This window comes from Haliotis cracherodii, unplaced genomic scaffold, assembly GCF_022045235.1.
Source record: "Haliotis cracherodii isolate W230 unplaced genomic scaffold, xgHalCrac1.p SCAF_2, whole genome shotgun sequence".
In the NCBI taxonomy this organism is placed as follows: Eukaryota; Metazoa; Mollusca; class Gastropoda; order Lepetellida; family Haliotidae; genus Haliotis; species Haliotis cracherodii.
In genome coordinates, this window is record NW_027266275.1 from 71743552 (window position 1) to 71764038 (window position 20487).

The 20487-nt window shown below is 44.1% G+C and overlaps 1 protein-coding gene across 2 annotated transcripts in view; it reads left to right on the top strand.

Moving 5' to 3' along the window:
- Positions 1 to 923: 923 nt before the first annotated feature.
- Positions 924 to 20487, top strand: part of LOC139468460 (uncharacterized) — a 36327-nt gene continuing 16763 nt past the window's right edge. Inside the window, exons 1-2 of one of the 2 annotated variants that reach the window (XM_071250428.1) lie at positions 924 to 993; positions 11272 to 11348. The gene's annotated coding sequence lies outside the window, so the exon portion shown is untranslated. Of the gene's footprint in view, positions 994 to 11271; positions 11349 to 17706; positions 17947 to 20487 lie in introns of those variants that run through there. The other variant, XM_071250427.1, reaches the window with a different exon arrangement.

The following is a 20487-nucleotide window of genomic DNA, read 5'->3' on the forward strand; positions in this document are numbered from 1 at the left end:
GACCTTAGAAATGTCGGGAAAGTCCATTTAATGAACAGGTGGCTGTTTCCCTCACGTCGATGCAGGCATTTTTATCATAATTCTCTCCATTTTAATATGGCTGAAATATTGCCGATGTGACTTTAAATCTTAACTCACTCACTCACTCTCCATTTTAGCTACAATACTTGTTTAAACGTTCACATTTAGTGCATTATATATTCATGTTTGACAACGGTATAAGGATCTATACCGAAACGTCGCCTTTACAGTATTAAAGAAGTTGTTATCCATAAATCGTGTCTACTTTGTCATCCGTTAACTTTTAAGTAATGCCTATCAAACACTTCATTATATATTCCATTGTTAACGTTTGTGTTTACCTTAAAGCATTGTATCGGGAAAATATATACAGGTCCTGTTAGTATGTCGGTTGTAAGTGTTCATTTAATCATGACATGTGCTATAAATACCAACAATGTATACTTTTCGGCATAATTAACTCGTTAGGGTGTCTTTAGTTGCCATTTACGGTATCATATAGGGTTAGCCGAAAAATATTAGGCTCGGATGACGCATTGCCCAATATTTTTCTGCTAACCTATGATATACCATATACGACAATTAAAGACACTATAACTAATAGTATATGATAGTTACAGTACTAATATTTTTTTTCACGACAGGAAACTATTCAGTGACAGTGATTATTTGGAGAGACCAATACTTGCCGTCCCACTGTCACATAACACACACGAGGTCGCCATTCATCAAACATGGTCCATGAAGGGGCGGTAACTCTGCTTATCGTAGCATCACATTTTGATGCTGCCTGGATTCTTCAGAGACGTGTGTGAGGGGATCGATACCAGCCCACCCAGGAGGCCAAGCCCTCGCCCAGCGACGACAACCACTGCACACGCACCTACTACGGCATTGCTGGTCTACCATGTCGCTGTGCTCCACGCTGCTCGGGATTAAACTAAGGACTTACTCTATGTGTTTATAAGAGAGGTGAGTGATTCAATGTCGAGTAGTCAACTGGATTCGCAACTTACACAGTTGGATGTTCCAAATTTAATTTCTTGGACGAAACTTACGGCGAATGCTGGTTTCAGTAAAGTGTTAAGCGATAAATAATTCAGGTTAGGCGAGAAACAATTCTCATGATTGGAATGGGTCAATATGTTTCATGATAAATATATATTTTTGAAAATTACGTTTCAAGTTTGTTTTCTGGGTGATCTTCTTTGGGTTTATTTATTTCAATTTCTTTTCTTTCTTTTTTTGAGTGGGAGGAGGGGCCGATTTTGTTCATTTGTGTTCGTTTTTGTTTTGTTTGTTTTCTTGGATTCGTTTGTTTTGTTCGCTTTTTATGTGTTTTTAAGGTGGGAAGAGGCAAGTTGTTGTAATAATTATACTGATTTAATAATTCATAAATTATTGAATGTAACTGAAGCGATTCCAACTTTCACATTAATATCGACCAATTAGCCATTGTAGTTCCTTTTCTGTTTGTTGAACATATTGCTATTTATTTCTACGCAATCTTTCACAAACTGTTCGTCGCACTGACTCTACCCTGCTCTACCCTGCTGCGCCGAGTCCCGTCTCCATCCTCCCACATCACGCTGCCTCACTCGCGGCGATGAAGCAATTTACATGCACGGTGTGGGGGGTAGACAACACATGTCAAACCCAGTACGTACGCCATTGTGTTTAAGAGATCGCTATGACAACAAGGGGAGACTACTCCGAATACTCAGCCATACAGTTAAACGCACCTTCATCGCGTCTCAAATGAGCTTTATATTGAGACTAGTGTCATTTATTGAGCTATTATTGACAGTGCGTGTATCGCAGTGATCGGGGCTTCCGTCACTCACAACCACAGTATATCTTGCCACAGATAACACTAAGCCGGCCCGGCGACCTGCAGCACACACCACGTCAGGGCGGTCCGCTGGTAAAAGAGCTGGTAAAAAGAAGGTTTTTTTCCAAATGACAACTCATTTAATTTGCAAATATTATAGTAACAAACTGAAACGGATACCTGTTATACAAGCAAGTGTTTGTTTAAGGCTTTTAGCGTGTTGATCGAGATGTAAATAATGTCACATCAGTAGATCAATACAACCCATCAATACATCCCATCAATAATGATCTGGAATTTAGATTACATGGAGACCTCGGTTCGGTCGAATAGTTTATTGATATTCAGGATAGTGTGACCTTAATGTGACACCGCGAATCTGTATCTCCGTCGCCGGGCGTAAAGCAAGACTGTTGCGTACAGTATCTTCTCCAACCGACTGTGTAAAGTACTTCATCAACCCGACTGTGTACAGTACCTGCTCCACCGTAATTCCTCCACGGGACTATGTACAGTACTTGCTCCACCGGACTGTGTAAAGTACTTCATCAACCCGACTGTGTAAAGTACCTGCTCCACCGTAATTCCTCCACCGGACTATGTACAGTACTTCCTCCACCCGACTTGGAACAGTACCTTCTTCACCCGACTGTGTACAGTACTTCCTCCACCCGACTGTGTACAGTACTTCCTCCACCCGACTTGGAACAGTACCTTCTTCACCCGACTGTGTACAGTACTTCCTCCACCCGACTGTGTACAGTACCTTCTTCACCCGACTGTGTACAGTACTTCCTCCACCCGACTGTGTACAGTACCTTCTTCACCCGACTGTGTACAGTACCTTCTTCACCCGACTGTGTACAGTACTTCCTCCACCCGACTGTGTACAGTACCTTCTTCACCCGACTGTGTACAGTACATCCTCCACCCGACTGTGTACAGTACCTTCTTCACCCGACTGTGTACAGTACTTCCTCCACCCGACTGTGTACAGTACCTTCTTCACCCGACTGTGTACAGTACTTCCTCCACCCGACTGTGTACAGTACCTCCTCCACCCGACTGTGTACAGTACCTTCTTCACCCGACTGTGTACAGTACCTTCTTCACCCGACTGTGTACAATACTTCCTCCACCCGACTGTGTACAGTACTTCCTCCACCCGACTGTGTACAGTACTTCCTCCACCCGACTGTGTACAGTACTTCCTCCACCCGACTTGGAACAGTACCTTCTTCACCCGACTGTGTACAGTACCTTCTTCACCCGACTGTGTACAGTACCTTCTTCACCCGACTGTGTACAGTACCTGTGTATGTGTGTACATGTATATATATAGTACCCTGTGTTACCTACGATAGCAGCAGCATGTGTCAACGTACATACAACTTAGATAAGTGGGTAGGTCCGCATCTGTAGTGTTTATGCTACCGAAATATTTAACTCAGGTATAACCTTTAGCCCTTAACCGAACCCTGATTAGAGTATGTAGATAGCAGTTGGCTATACATGTAATACAGGTATACCCGTCAGCCTAACCCTGATTGCAAGAGTATGTAGATAGCAGTAGGCTATTTATACGCGCAGATGACAGAACAGGCCGCATTCAAGCAGGACACAGGGGAAATCTAAGCTCTTATAGATCCAAACGTGGAGAGATGGAGTCAGTCCTGCGCGACAGGCCATGTTCGTGTGCTCTACTTCTCTGTAACTGTATAAATACTATTGTTAAACGAAAATATGTTTGACAAATTTGCTTTTTAATATAACTTTGTATTCATGATTCACTTGCGTAATATCAACTTGTTCTTGTCGTTATGTGGCTGTCGTTATGTTTTAACTCAGCCACTACTTCAAGTACCCCTGTTCGAGTGCTCCACGTCAAGAAGCCCTGTCCATGTCCTCCACCTCAAGCAGCCATGTCCGAGTGCTCCATTTCAAGTAGCCCGGCTCGTGTGCTTTGCTTCAAGTAGCCATGTTCGTGTGCTCCACTTCAAGTAGGCCGGTTCGTGTGCTGTGCTTCAAGTAGCCGGTTCGTGTGCTCTACTTCAAGAAACCCTGTCCATGTCCTTCACTTCAAGTAGACATGTTCGCGTGCTCGACTTCAAGTAGCCTTGTAGATGTGATCCACTTCAAGTAGCCCTTTTCGTGTACTCCGTTTTAAGTAGTCCTGTACATATGCTCAACTTCAAGTAGCCCTGTTCGTGTGTTCCACTTCAAGTAGCCCTCTTCGTGTGCTCTGCTTCAAGTTGCCATGTACATATGCCCCAATACAAGTAGCCCTGTTCGTGTGCTCCACTTCAAGTAGCCCTGTTCGTGTGCTCCACTTCAAGTAGCCCTCTTCGTTTGCTCCACTTCAAGTAGCCCTCTTCGTGTGCTATACTTTAAGTAGCACTGTTCGTGTGTTCGACTTCAAGTAGCCCTGTTCGTTTGCTCCACTTCAAGTAACACTGTGCGTGCGCTTCACTTCAAGTAGCCCGGCTCGTGTGCTATACTTCAAGTAGCCTTGTTCGTGTGTTCCGCTTCAATTGTTATGTACATGTGCTCTACTTCAAGTAACACTGTCCGTGTGCTTCACTTCAAGTAGCCCTGTCCATGTTTCCACTTCAAGTAGCTTTGTTCGCGTGCTCCACTTCAAGTAGCCCGGCTCGTGTGCTATACTTCAAGTAGCCTTGTTCGTGTGTTCCGCTTCAATTGTTATGTACATGTGCTCTACTTCAAGTAACACTATCCGTGTGCTTCACTTCAAGTAGCCCTGTCCATGTTTCCACTTCAAGTAGCCTTGTTCGCGTGCTCCACTTCAAGTAGCCCGGCTCGTGTGCTATGCTTCAAGTAGCCTTGTTCGCGTGCTCCACTTCGAATAGCCCCATTCGTGTGCTCCACTCCAAGTAGCCCTGTTCGTGTGCCCCACAAGGGGTGGTCGGGTAGCCTAGTGGTTAAAGCGTTCGCTCGTCACGCCGAAGACCTGGGTTCGATTCCCGACATGGGTACAATGTGTGAAGCCAATTTCTGGTGTCCCCCGCCGTGATATTGATGGGATATTGCTAAATGCGGCGTTAAACCATACTCACTCAGTCACTCACTCGTGTGCTCAACTTCAAGTAACCCTGTTCGTGTACTCCTTTTTAAGTAGCCCTGTACATATCTTCCACTTCAAGTAGCCCTGTACATGTGCTCCACTTCAAGTAGCCCTGTTCGTGTGCTCCACTTCAAGTAGCCCTCTTCGTGTGCTCTGCTTCAAGTTGCCATGTACATATGCCCCACTTCAAGTAGCCCGGTTCGTGTGCTCCACTTCAAGTAGCCCTGTTCGTGTGCTCTGCTTCAAGTTGCCATGTACATATGCCCCACTTCAAATAGCCCTGTTCGTGTGCTCCACTTCAAGTAGCCCTGTTCGTGTGCTCCACTTCAAGTAGCCCTGTTCGTGTGCACCACTTCAAGTAGCCCTCTTCGTGTGCTCTGCTTCAAGTGGCCATGTACATATGCCCCACTTCAAGTAGCCCTGTTCGTGTGCTCCACTTCAAGTAGCCCTGTTCGTGTGCTCCACTTCAAGTAGCCCTGTTCGTGTGCTCGACTTCAAATAGCCCTGTTCGTTTGCTCCACTTCAAGTAGCCCTAATCGTGTGCTCCACGTCAAGTAGATCTGTCCATGTGCTCGACTTCAAGTAGCCCTGTCCATGTGCACTACTTCATGTAGCTCTGTCCATGTGCTCCACTTCAAGTAGCCCTGTACATGTGCTCTAATTCAAGTAGCCCCATTCGTTTGTTCCACTTCAAGTAGACCTGTCCATGTGCTCCACTTCAAGTACCCTCATTCGTGTGCTCCACTACATGTAGCCGTGTACATGTGCTCCACTTCAAGTAGCCCTGTGCATGTGCACTACTTCAAGTAGCTCTGTCCATGTGCTCCACTTCAAGTAGTCCTGTTCGTGTGCTCCACTTGAAGTAGCCCTGTCCATGTGCTCAACTTCAAGTAGCCTCATTCGTGTGCTCCACTACATGTAGCCGTATACATGTGATCGACTTCAAGTAGCTCTGTCCATGTGCTCCACTTCAAGTAGCCTCATTCGTGTGCTCCGCTGCAAGTAGCCCTGTACATGTGCTCAACTTCAAGTAGCCCTGTACATGTGCTCAACTTCAAGTAGTCCTGTACATGTGCTCAACTTCAAGTAGCACTCTACGTGTGCTCTACTTCAAGTAGTCCCATTCGTTTGTTCCACTTCAAGTAGTCCTGTACATGTGCTCTACTTCAAGTAGCCCTGTTCGTGTGCTCCGTTTTGAGTAGCCCGACTCGGGCTCGACTTCAATTACAGAAACGTAGGCGGATGAGGTTAAATGGGGTTTAGCGTTCGAGATTACTGCACTTACATAGCGACGTGCTGTATGTATTCAGTCAACGCATCAAACCACAACGTCTTCTTTGACAGGACGGACCCACAGCTCTTTATGCCTCAGAACACCCAGAATGTCCAGTGAACGACTTCACACCAAAACTAAAAGAATATCAATATGTCTGCCCCTAGGTTAACTGCAAGACTACACGCGTGTAGTCATATCAGTGGAGATCTCTCTCGGGTACGAAGTGTCGACAAGGTCATGCATGTACGAGTTATTGGAAAATGGCAATAAAGATGGCGTCGTCGCTGATATGAAAAAGGATGGTGGGACAGTTCTTGAATAAACTACTGCGAAATGACTCACTTTTATTTTTATAAGTTTTGATGACTATTTCATTTTATATGAGGGCATGCCAGCAGGTCCTGAGTGTCACCATCGTACGTAGTAAGTCAGTGAGTGGGTGAGTATGGTTTCACGCCGCTTTTAGCAATATTCCAGCAACATCACGGCGGGCAACACCAGAAATGGACTTCACACATTGTATCCATGTCGGAAATCGAACCTGAGTCGGTTACCCAACCTCCCCCATCGTATGTAGTGGACAAACACAGGTTCAGAATAGGGACGAAATTGGGAGAATAGATTCTGGTGAGTGTCCCTTGGAATGTATGTCATCGTAAAAATACTTAGCGGCAACATTTAGAAATAACATTGGAGTAAACATGCGACAAATGTATCGCTACACGCAAGAAATGTTTTTCTTCTCAGTTTTTAAGTCGCTGGAAAATGTCACCGCTGTGTCAGAGGTGAATGTGCAAGATATCCAGTGTATATCTCAGTATTTAAGGGATGCATTTCATACTGGTGCAAGACTGTAAACATGCTGTATCAGGAAGCCGGCAGTATGTATTTGGGCATTTAAAAGCGAGTCGCTTTGATAAAAGTTTTGTTTGGGGTTTATTTTGGAAATTCAGGAAATTATGCCTCTTTAAAGCAAACTTCTGCATTGAATATTATTTATCATCCAAAACTGGCTCCCACAGGAGATATCGCTTGGATTAGATCAAGCGATATCTACTCTGTAGATATCGCTGCAATGAAATTACATCACAATGCTTTGCAGACCATAGCGACGTCACTGGTCACCATGACGTCACAATCAAATGACATCACTAATGGCTCTGCTACTGAAGCTGTTAGCAGTACTTTTTACACTGAAGACACTGCTTATTACTGTCTACAAATTGAAAAAGTTGGAAGCATGATGTTGGATGATAAATAAAATCTCACCCTCGTGTCTTTTGATATCAAATATATCAACACTCGTCGATAAAAGTGGCAAAATTCCTCGGCAAGCCTCAGAATTTTTCCACTTTTATCGACTCGTGTTGATATATTTGATATCAAAAGACACGAGGGTGAGATTCTCTATTTATCAGTTGTAAATTTTAATAATTTAGACTTGCATTGGTTCAATTCCGCTGAGGCTCACGTTCTTTATATATGGAAACCGGTAGATGCAATAACTCCCAGAGACCAAAGGTTTTGTAATATATGTCACATGTGCTGTGTGGAGGACGAACGTCATTTCTTGTTAATTTGTAACGCAAATTGTTACCTTCAACAGCAGTATATTCCAGAAAGGATTATCTAAATTTAATATTCTAATGTCATCTTATCTTACCGAGACAGATCGTTAACTGAAACTACAACCATTTGTGTATTACGCAATGATTTGCCGTTTGGCTAAAGTGTCTTTTGACCATCAATTGTACCATCGATCCTTGGCCTACACAGATACAGAATTAAGAATATAGATACGAATAGGGGCGAAACTTTAAACACGACCAGTGTATCCTGACAAGACTAAGGGATACAACTCTGCTCAGCGAACAGTGCCCAGTCGATCACTTGTCAGTACATTCCAAGAAGTAATATGAAATACCAACAGCATGTGGGCAATCCCGCTGTGTATGCTGAATTTAATAATCAGCCATATCGATGTATCGATTTATTGATCTATATACATTTGTAGATGCTTCGGTATATACAGACAATCATGAGCTGTATATAGCGCGTATATACACGACTCTACCAGTCATTGTGTTAGAAATCGGAAGTAGAAAAGACTCCAGCCTCTTATTCTTGATATGTGGAGGAGATTAGAAGTTGATAAACCATTACATCGGATAAGTCAATTTATTAGCATGTATATACCTGCCCAACATGGGTCACTAAAATGGCATTCGCCATTTTGAAATGAGTGTTCGCCAATAAGATAAAAGACAAGTTATTTTGTAAACTGACAACTGTTTTGTTCCATTATGAATCGACGTTTCGGTTTAGATTCTCTTACCATTGTCAAGCAAGAGTATGAGGATCTATACCGAAACGTCATAATAGAATAAAGAAGTTGTCATCCATAAAATATATGGTCTTTACTGTCACTTACCAACATCTAAAAATGCCAGTCAAACAGTTTAATAAGATTATTGACATTCCTTACTGCCGACGTTGTCCAGTGACTTCATGACCTGGTTCATCCTACACACAACAAAACGTAACCATGCAGGACACAGTGCTACGTGCAGCTAACCTAGACTGTGGGACCCTTGGGACACTGACAATAGATCCCGTGTCACGATGTTTGTTCGCTGTACAAAGGCGGGAGTTTGTAGAGCGCGACTATTGTTCGGATGCGCATGGCGTTGACATGACGACCAGAGACGCCGTTTTCGCCACGGCAACAACGTTATCAATAAAGGAGTATTGATTGGCTTTTACTGATTTGTTTTTGCCACGAAAACATTAAAAAGTACCTATATAGCTGTATAGCTGCATCGACGTTGGTTTTGTCACTGTGAATATTCCGTGCACGCATAGTTGATATAGTTATAGTTATATGTCATGCATGACACGGCTTCTGGTATATTCATGACTTTGTGTCTCGTAATGTACAACCGTTGCTGGCATTACAGCAGTAAGCAAGGGAAGATAGGGGTGAGAGAGTGGGGAAAGGGGTGGCGACTCTTGTACAATACAGTATAGAAGTTGGGGAGGGGTGTGAGCGTGGTTGGAGTGGCGATCCCCTTAGAATGCAGTATAGCAGTGGTGGGGGGTCGATCCCTGTACAATGCAGTATATCAGAAGGGGAGGGGAGTTAGGGGTGGGAGAGGGGTTGAAAGGATGGCGATCCTTGTACAATGCAGTATAGCAGAAGGGGAGGGGAGTTAGGGGTGGGAGAGGGGTTGAAAGGGAGGCGATCCTTGTACAAGGGCTGATTCGGTTGTTACAGTCATGCATCTGTCACAGAGAGGGCAGATTCGGTTGTTACAGTCATGCATCTGACACAGAGAGGGCAGATTCGGTTGTTACAGTCATGCATCTGTCACAGAGAGGGCATATTCGGTTGTTACAGTCATGCATCTGTCACAGAGAGGGCAAATTCGGTTGTTACAGTCATGCATCTGACACAGAGAGGGCAGATTTGGTTGTTACAGTCATGCATCTGTCACAGAGAGGGCAGATTCGGTTGTTACAGTCATGCATCTGTCACAGAGAGGGCAGATTCGGTTGTTATAGTCATGCATCTGTCACAGAGAGGGCAGATTCGGTTGTTACAGTCATGCATCTGACACAGAGAGGGCTGATTCGGTTGTTACAGTCATGCATCTGACACAGAGAGGGCAGATTCGGTTGTTACAGCCATGCATCTGTCACAGAGAGGGCAGATTCGGTTGTTACAGTCATGCATCTGTCACAGAGAGGGCAGATTCGGTTGTTACAGTCATGCATCTGTCACAGAGAGGGCAAATTCGGTTGTTACAGTCATGCATCTGTCACAGAGAGGGCAGATTCGGTTGTTACAGTCATGCATCTGTCACAGAGAGGGCATATTCGGTTGTTACAGTCATGCATCTGTCACAGAGAGGGCAGATTCGGTTGTTACAGTCATGCATCTGTCACAGAGAGGGCAAATTCGGTTGTTACAGTCATGCATCTGACACAGAGAGGGCAGATTTGGTTGTTACAGTCATGCATCTGTCACAGAGAGGGCAGATTCGGTTGTTACAGTCATGCATCTGTCACAGAGAGGGCAGATTCGGTTGTTACAGTCATGCATCTGTCACAGAGAGGGCAGATTCGGTTGTTACAGTCATGCATCTGACACAGAGAGGGCAGATTCGGTTGTTACAGCCATGCATCTGTCACAGAGAGGGCAGATTCGGTTGTTACAGTCATGCATCTGACACAGAGAGGGCTGATTCGGTTGTTACAGTCATGCATCTGACACAGAGAGGGCTGATTCGGTTGTTACAGCCATGCATCTGTCACAGAGAGGGCAGATTCGGTTGTTACAGCCATGCATCTGTCACAGAGAGGGCTGATTCGGTTGAAACAGCCATGCATCTGTCACAGAGAGTACTGATTCGGTTGTTACAGCCATGCATCTGTCACAGAGAGGGCGGATTCGGTTGATTCAGACATGCATCTGTCACAGAGAGTACTGATTCTGTTGTTACAGCCATGCATCTGTCACAGAGAGGGCGGATTCGGTTGATTCAGACATGCATCTGTCACAGAGAGTACTGATTCTGTTGTTACAGCCATGCACATGTCACAGAGAGGGCTGATTCGGTTGTTAAAGCCATGCATCTGTCACAGAGAGGGCTGATTCGTTTGTTACAGTCATGCATCTGACACAGAGAGGGCTGATTCGGTTGTTACAGACATGCATCTGTCACAGAGAGGTGTGATTCTGTTGTTACAGCCATGAATCTGTAACAGAGAGAGCTGAGAGTGTTGATGCGGATGTTAAGGACATGCATCTGTCACAGAGATTGTTGATTCGGATGTTATGGACATGTATCTGTCACAGAGGTGGGTTATTGCTGACAGAGCAACATTATTCAGTTTAAACATGGCGCGAACAATAGTTATGCATAGGAAGTCTGACCATCACACCGGAGTTCCGGCATTGACAAACATTCGCAGTTCACTTTGTTCCTCCTACACAGGCCGACTGCCTTCTCAATATCTTGACTTTGCCAGTATATCTAATACTTGTGTGTTTTATCTTAGGGGGGTCGCGATGTGACTGGACATTGGTCAAGCACGCCAGGAAATGGGCGGAGCGGAAGACGGGAATCACGTACAAGGTAGGTAATACCGAAGACCCACACTCATCGTGAACTGTATACTCTTAACTTGGCCCATGTCAGCGGGGCGGTAGGTATCTAACTGTGTTTGGGGAGTCAACAGAATACCCTGACGGGGAGTCAACGGGATGCCCTGGTGGAGGAGATGTTTGCGTTGAAACTATGTATGTGGAGTCAACGGAATGCCCTGGTAGAGGGGATGTTTGCGTTGTAACTATGTTTGGGAGTCAATGGGATGCCCTGGTAGAGGAGATGTTTGCGTTGTAACTATGTATGGGGAGTCAACGGAATGCCCTGGTAGAGGAGATGTTTGTGTTGTAACTATGTATGGGCAGTCAACGGAATGCCCTGGTAGAGGAGATGTTTGTGTTGTAACTATGTATGGGGAGTCAACGGAATGCCCTGGTAGAGGAGATGTTTGCGTTGAAACTATGTATGGGGAGTCAACGGGATGCCCTGGTAGAGGAGATGTTTGCGTTGTAACTATGTATGGGAGTCAACGGAATGCCCTGACAGGAAGTGAACGGAATGCCCTGACAGGGAGTCAACGGAATACCCTGACGGGGAGTCAACGGGATGCCCTGATAGAAGAGAGTGTTTGCTTTGTAAGCATGTATGGGGAGTCAACGGAATACACTGACGGGGAATCAACGGGATGCCCTGCTAGAAGAGCGCAGTTGCCATTTAACCATGTATGGGGGGTCAATGGGGTGTCCTGATAAGAAACTGATGAGTCTTTACTATGTTTTGAAACTGATTGATAGATCTTAAGTGTGATGTGAAACTGATGGATAAAATCTAGTTTAATGTGAAACTAAGGGATAAAATATAGTGTGATATGAAACTAAGGGATAAAATCTAGTGTGACATGAAACTAAGGGATAAAATCTAGTGTGACATGAAACTAAGGGATAAAATCTAGTGTGATATGAAACTAAGGGATAAAATCTAGTGTGACATGAAACTAAGGGATAAAATCTAGTGTGATATGAAACTGAGGGATAAAATCTAGTGTGACATGAAACTAAGTGATAAAATCTAGTGTGATATGAAACAGGGATAAAATCTAGTGTGATATGAAACTAAGGGATAAAATCTGGTGTGATCTGAACTGGGGGATGAAATTTAGTATGATGTGAAGCTGAGGGATAAAATTTAGTTTGATGTGAAACTGATGACTGAATCTTCAGTATGTTGTGAAACTGATGGCTGAAATTTCAGTATGTTGTGAATCTAAGGGCTGAATCTTCAGTATGTTGTGAAACTGATGGCTGAAATGTCAGTATGATGTGAAACTGGGGGCTGAATCTTCAGTATGTTGTGAAACTGATGGATGAATCTTTAGTGTGATGTGAAACTGATGGATGAATTTTTAGTGTGATATGAAACTGAAGGATAAGATTTAGTGTGATGTGAAACTGATGGCTGAATCTTCAGTGTGATGAGGAACTGATGGCTGAATCTTTAGTGAGTGAGTATGGTTTAAAGCTGCTTTTAGCAATATGCCAACAATATCACGGCGGGGGACACCAGAAATGGGCTTCACACATTGTACCCAGAATCTTTAGTGTGATATGAAACTGATGGTTGAATTTTAGTGTGATGTGGAACTGATGGATGAATCTTGAGTGTGATGTGGGACTGATATTGGTGAATTAGAGTGTGTCATGGACCTGACTGGTACGCAGGGAAACCTCCAAGTGCAACCGTATCACATGACTTCAATTGTTCAAAGCAAATATTCATGACAACAATTATTGAATAATATTGACAGAAGACGTATTGTGGAAACTATTTTCTATCTTTTTTATCGGGGTAACATTTGACCGTGTTTTTCAATATATCGTCAGAATAGTTTAACCTCAGAACAACACCTACGTAGAGGATAATGTAACAGGGACACTCGGACGCGACCAGTAGCATTGATCACCTGTATGAGGTTACCTCCTTCTCCACTGTTGTTGGCCTAAGCCGCGGTGCACGTTGACGTGTTGGCTCTACCTGTGTGCTGATAGTGACTATCGCGCGACCTGGTCTTGTAAACAAGATATTCTATACGTAATCGATGCCGGCGTCATCTCAAGGATCATATGTCGCCGAGGACACGATCACTTGGGACATGTGAACACAAAGCGCCTCTCACCAAGTCGTTTCAACATAAACAGTTTGTCTGTCACATGTCACGGGACACCAAGGAAAACACCGTCATGCAAACATTACAACCTTAGATGATGATGATGATGATGATGATGATGATGACGACAAAAGACGATATCTACCATATCATTATATCTACCTCTATTTTAACTGCAGAATATCTGTTCCCTTTTAATCTCTGGCTAAAATTACAACAATCCCTTTAACTAGGGGAAGTATAGATCCTGCTGAGTAGCCAGGTAGCAGAGGTACCGTGAGTCCCGTGGGTCTCTAGTATGGTGATTTATACCTTGTTGCTGTCGATCTATAGCTCCATTTCTATATTGTATCGTACCCCAATAAACAGATATTTGTAATGTTCTACAACTAGTTTTAAGTCTCTGTGATCTATTGCTAGTCCTTCGTCGACAGTTTTTATAAATACTGTGTATCTTGTTCAAGTCACATTTTGGCTGAAATATTGCCGACGTGACTTTAATTTGAACTCACTCACAGTGTATCTTCTTTACCACCGTGTCCTAGGTGCTGTATATATATAGATGTCATCTGGGCACATGTCGTGTTGTCGTTAAGCCATACACACGGTAACTTACAACACTTTGTTTCCACACTGGATGCACGAGGTCGACGTTCGCACATTTGGCTGATGTAAACTGATAATGTCTTGCCAGATCGGCTGTATCAGTCACCAATAATATCCCGTTACGCAGGGTCCAGTTACAACCAGTTGACAGAGCGGGGCTCTTTATCGGTAGCGTCTGAAGTCCTTCTTCACGTGGTCAAGCTTATTGTCCGACTCCTGTTGGTTCAGGGGTCAGTCAGTCTCAAATGATACAGGACGTTAATCACAGGAATGCCAATCGACTCCCACGTATTCTGCACACCATATGTTACTGCCCGGTGGTTTGTTAAGGGTTACATAATCCCTGGCCATAGTAAAACTTTCAAAGCATGTACAAGACATTTTTTTTTTTAATTGACGTATTAGTGTCTAATTAAATTTCTTTTTGACTTTACCATATCATCTTTTGTTCTGGTGATCGTCGTTATATGGATGAAATAATGAGGAAGCGATATTAAATTTTAGCTTACTTGTTCTGGTGAACTCTTGACCAGCCTGTGCATGTGTTTGTGAGGGTTGTAACTGGTAGTGCAGGAAACGATCGCATTTCGCGAACTCCTGGTACCACCATAAACACATGACCATGAGAGAGACGGAATCTACCCCGGATTTCTTGTGATTGTGGAACGGATTTTGCCTCGTTTCTATGGTAACTATCGGTGCGACACATTCCCTTCGTTTAACCCGTTGATAGGTGTTTATTGTATTACTGAACAGCTGGATCGGCCGACTATGTGAGAAAACAACTGCAAACTAACTATTGAATATTATTGATATTGTTCGTGTCAATCAATGTGTCTGTAAGTTCTCACCATGTGTCAGAACCCTCGCTGTCAATGACCCTATGTCGGCTGTTTTGCTCTAAACTGACGACCGACAGCAAGCATACCAAGATACGATTAAGATAAGATTATTTGGCATATGCACACTTAAAGTTGCTTCACTATGTCGCCCAAATATAACCAAACGTATCCGATGACATAAAACAGGTAAAACTGTAAATTTCGAAAAAACGTGCACTTTGCCATAATGACGAATGCACAAGTAGTACTAGACTTGCACAAAGTCCCAGATATAAACTTATATCATTTGAAAATATAATATATTTACAAATAAATAAAATCCAAATGGAGCCCTGAACAATTCCTACAGCTGATGCAATCTGGATTTGCCAAGGAATTTGACTTGACTTTAATTAAAAATTAACCTGCGCAAAATTGATGTAAAAATTAACTGAAACAAACACCCGCTGGGGTCGCAGTAACTAAAGGCTTACAGAACAAATGCCTCGTTTGTCAGCAGCTCAAAGGCATTGGTAGCTTTTATGTTTATCAGGTTGATGGAACGTTTACGGCAGACAGCTAGGACAACTGACCGGCCGGGGAGTGGAAGATTGCATGTGACCACGCCCATTCAACGGTGTTACTTGCGCGTTCTCCGTCTTCTGAAACCGCTTCCTCCCCGAGACGACATCTGTATCGACAGCGTTATGACATCGTGTCACTTGATAGTATCACGGCGATTGAGACAACGTGGTATCCGAGCACGTCAACTCAAGTGCAGTGACATAAACGCAACAACACATGACAGATTGAATGGGTGAGAAGGGTCTGCCGTTGGCAAGTGAGGGACTTGGAGCGAGTTTTATTCTCTGATGAAAGCAGGTTTTGCCTATTTAGACCTGATGGTCGACAAGGTCAAGGTGACGTCAAGGTGAACGAGTAGCTCCGTACAGTGTCCAGACATGCGAGGGTGTGGAGGAGTTGGTGTCACAGTCTGAATCTGTGGGGACTTGAAAACGAGGCTGCTTATCATTCAAGGTAACTTCACGCACAAGGGTTCTGTTGCAATGCCTTCAACAACATTCACACCATATACTCTTCCAACAAGACAACGCTAGACCCCATTCTGCAAGACTGACGCAGGGCGTCAACAGTCAAGCCGTATATCCTTCCGACAAGACAACGCTTGGCCCAAAACTTCAAGACTGACGCAGGACTTCCTCAACAACATGGGCAGCTCTGTGTCGCCATGACATTCATGTTATCCCGCTAGGCCTCGGCTTAGTTTGTGATAACAGGAAACGTAGCCCCTTAAAATTTACCCATAAACTAACTAGCTGCTTATTCATATTACGGTAGTTCACTGTATGTTCAGACATATAGCCAGCACCCCGCCAGTGGCCCGTGGTATTCTGAACCAGCGTGATGCCCAAGGAGCCCCCTGAGTATCTCACATGGACATGCCAGACCAAAACCTCCACCTTAAACTCCTCTCCTCGCGAGGATCAAAACTAGTCCCATTGTCGCCCTGTGTGCGTGGATCTAGTTACGTACTCACTCCCTCGCCCACTCCACCCACCCACTGACTCACTCTCTGACGCACCAACACTACAACCAATCCATCAACCGCTCACACGGTCACTCACTCATCCACACTGCATCCCACTCTCTCACCCACTCTCTCACCCACACGCCCACTCACTCACCGATATCAACACCCACCCACTCTAAAATCCACTCACTCAAACACTCACCAATCCACTCACTCAGGAATAACTCAGCCACCGAAACCTTACTCACCTTCACACGCCTCCCACATCCACTCACTCACTCACCCATCCACTCATTCATTTCATTCACTCTCACTCACCTACTCACTTTCACTAACTCACCAACTCTCACTCACGCACTCACTAACTCTCACACACACTAACTCGCCTACTCTCACACACACTCACTAACTCGCCCACTCTCACTCACTCTCACGCACACACTCTCCCAGACCCACTCACTCACTCACTCACTAACTCACCCACTCACTCACTCTCTCACACTCACCCACTCTCACACCCTCACTCACTCACACACACACTCCCAGACTCACTCACACACCCTCACTCACTCACACACACACTCCCAGACTCACTCACACACTCTCACACACCCACACACACTCACTCAAGAACTCACTCACTCACTCTCACTAACTCACTCACTCTCACTAACTCACCCACAAACTCACTCACACACTCACTCACCCGCCAATGAATACATAAACTCCGAGCATAAGCCATCTATACCCTCTATATCCACGCCCGACCTGATTATTCAGATCACACACGAATAAATATATCTCTGCTTAAAATATATATATTATTTAAGAATATTTAGTCCCTGACTTCATGGCGTTCATACCCTGGTGGTGTGTGTACTTCTAGTAGTGGGCGATAGTCGATCAAGATTGTTTTCGCAACCTTCAGTTAAAAAAAATTAAATCCAGTCGTAAACTAACCCTAACCCTGTTTCCATGGCAAACTTGAACGTACATGGTGAAATATGGGTTTTAAATGGATTTACAATCTACTCATGTCTACTCAATAAAGTTTGAAAATCCCAGAGATGTCGCCGATATCCCGAGTGTAATATTAGTCGTCCTGTTTATGAAATAATCCACTGTTGTTAAGTGTCGAGGTCATGTGAGTCGATTGGGAATTGAACCAAACATTGATTTCATACAATCAACATTGTGAAATTCATCTCGTTGGAGCGCTGAGAGCACGACGTCACGCGGGAAGTAAGTCACGTGACCTATGTTGTGTGGTGAGTGTTGCTATTTTGGTCCGGTTAACGGAGAGGGAACAAGCATTGTGTTGGGATATCGCTGCCTGTACGTCAAGCGGGGTGCTTGTGAAGTGTTTGGACAGACGCAGGATGTGATTTACACCTTCGATACAATGGAGGAGAGGATAGTCCTATCATCGCCCAAACTTTATACGGGACTATAGTGGTGACTGTTCCCATGGCTGTGTAGAATCAGGTAGGCTTTGCGATCAGTGTAACCAACTTCTGTAAACTAACCTGACCTATTTTCTTACACTATCTTCGCATCCTACTACCGTGAACGCAGGGAGGTTCAAGATGCAACGTGGCCTGAAGCTGAGGTATTACCTCACGTCGCTCCCACGTCCCCCTCGGGGTATTATGTAATGTTTGCTGTAGTCAGGCAATATCGCCCATATAACACTACAGACAGGTGCTCTAGTCGGGGAATATCGCCCATATCATTCTGCAGTCAGATGATGTAAACAACAACCATGAGGTTGTATCTTATGGTTGTGTTGGCCACATGTAACAGTAATTTTTATGGTGTGATATTACAAAGAATTAAGTGTTGTAGAGAGGATATTTATTTGATGTGTTGACGGTGTGTTTACATTGGAAACCCATGATTAAAATTGATAACTTCTTACAAATGTGCAAGTATTTATTTACGACGCCCTATTTCCTGCGTGAACGTGCTTGTGTGTGTTTGTACAATATAAACACGCATATACCAGCCGACCCCTGTGGGTCACTGGTCATCCACTATCTGCCGTCACACGTATTTCCGATGTGACAGTGTTAACACCAGCCTCCATTCATGTCACATTCTTAGATCATACACAGACGAACGCTTTCCTTCAGTTCCCCTGTGGTGGGTGCAATATTTGACCTGCATGTAGGTACACGGTGACCCAATCGTGTCCCACGCCACCGCCAACCTGGTTTCACACCTGTAGCGCACACCTGTTGTGATAGCCATAGAAACCTTTGTGTTAATTGCCCACATGGAACATGAAACAAACATCATTAGTACACACCGTTAGTCCCATCAGGACGCGCGGTCACGTCAGGGTATGGAGTCGAGAACGATCTCCGCTGACCAGTTAGCTTAGTTACGGTATTCCTGGGGGCAACACTCCACTGAAGCGTAGTATCCACAAACACATTGCGGTCTAATTACAATCTTGTGTCACTCTAGGGAAACTGAAGAGCGACGTTAACCTTTTTTATTAATAAAGATTTCCTATATAAACAACTTGTAGATGATGTATGCTTAAGCTTCCCATATGTGTTAACCAAAACCCAGTCACATCGCATACTGTTTAGTGTATTTGTTCTGTACTGGCTATTATATCCGTTTCGTGTCTTTGAAATGACGAAACAAAACATGTCAGTCCCAAGCCGTCAGTCTCGTACCTCGTAAAGAAAGAGCATTGACTCAAAGATGAGGCATCTTGTACCTTTGCTAGTAGACTCTATACCAGTTCGTACGTTGCATGCTACCTACGACGTCGTGGATGTAGGAGTAGGCGACGACTGTCAAGTTACAGACGTTGATGCAAGAGGTGCGTCTCACCTGTGCCCACACCTGACCCGTGAAGCCCGTCAACACTAACATCGTTGACGATAAAATGTTGTATCTTTCCAGTTTTAGACACATACATGTACATATATTGTACAGTCGGATCTGATACAACTACCTTGGTATATAGACAGAATATGACCCAAACTCGACACAACCAGCGACAGGTATGAAACAAAAACTGACACAATAGACAGGTGTGATTTACATACTTATACAAATAGGCTAATCACGTTCATCTGACCGTCTTAATTACATGGATTGACGCAAACGAGCTGTATAGAGATAATAATTTGATATGGCATATTAATGACAAGGAAGAGAATATATGTATGTCAGCTTCTTTGTTATGAGGAAAACAACGTTTCGGAGTATGTGTTTACTCCTTCATCAGGTGAACGTTATGATAAAATAAATATTACATTTCAATAATCAGATTCGACTTATTATTTCTGCGTAAGCACATCTATATCCACAGTCTGACACAATAAATGGAGCACTTTGATCATCAAGCACATGAAACGTCTTGTCCACCTACTGGAGTAATGGCAGCTCGGCGAGTGCTGTGTGTTTAGACAAGGATGTAGCCAACTCCATCACAGACACGTGTTTTGCATCCAACTTTCTACACAGGTTGGATTCAGTCTTGTTTCGATTCGGTCTTACTTACCTAGTTTGGAGATATAACGTGCGCTTTCCGACCGATGCGTATTTGGCACACGGGCCCGGCCAGGCCATTTAATGTGTTTCCGAAAGGCGCGAAAGTGGTTAGAGCAACCCAAGAGGGGGCTCTAGGGGTTGCTTATAAAGAATTTGGGAATTTTGAGATTTGGCATAGATGCCGATGGGGTTGGATTCGGTCGTTCTGTCACTATCTTATATTTCTGACGAATCGCTCACGGCGGTACTTCAGATGCGGGTTGGGCTGTATAAATATAATCACATGGTTATAGCTACATATTCATGGCACCCTTTGTCTAAATGAACATAAATTTCAAAAGTCTAATTACCATGACTGATTGTAGCCTTGACATGTATGTGTCTAGAATCGCTCTATTGCCTGTAATTGACAGACGTTAATCCAATCGTTAGTTCCCATTGTTACATGTTTCCTTAAAACCATATGTAACGCTCTTTGCTCCTCATCGATTACTGTTTTTTAAGTGACAATCT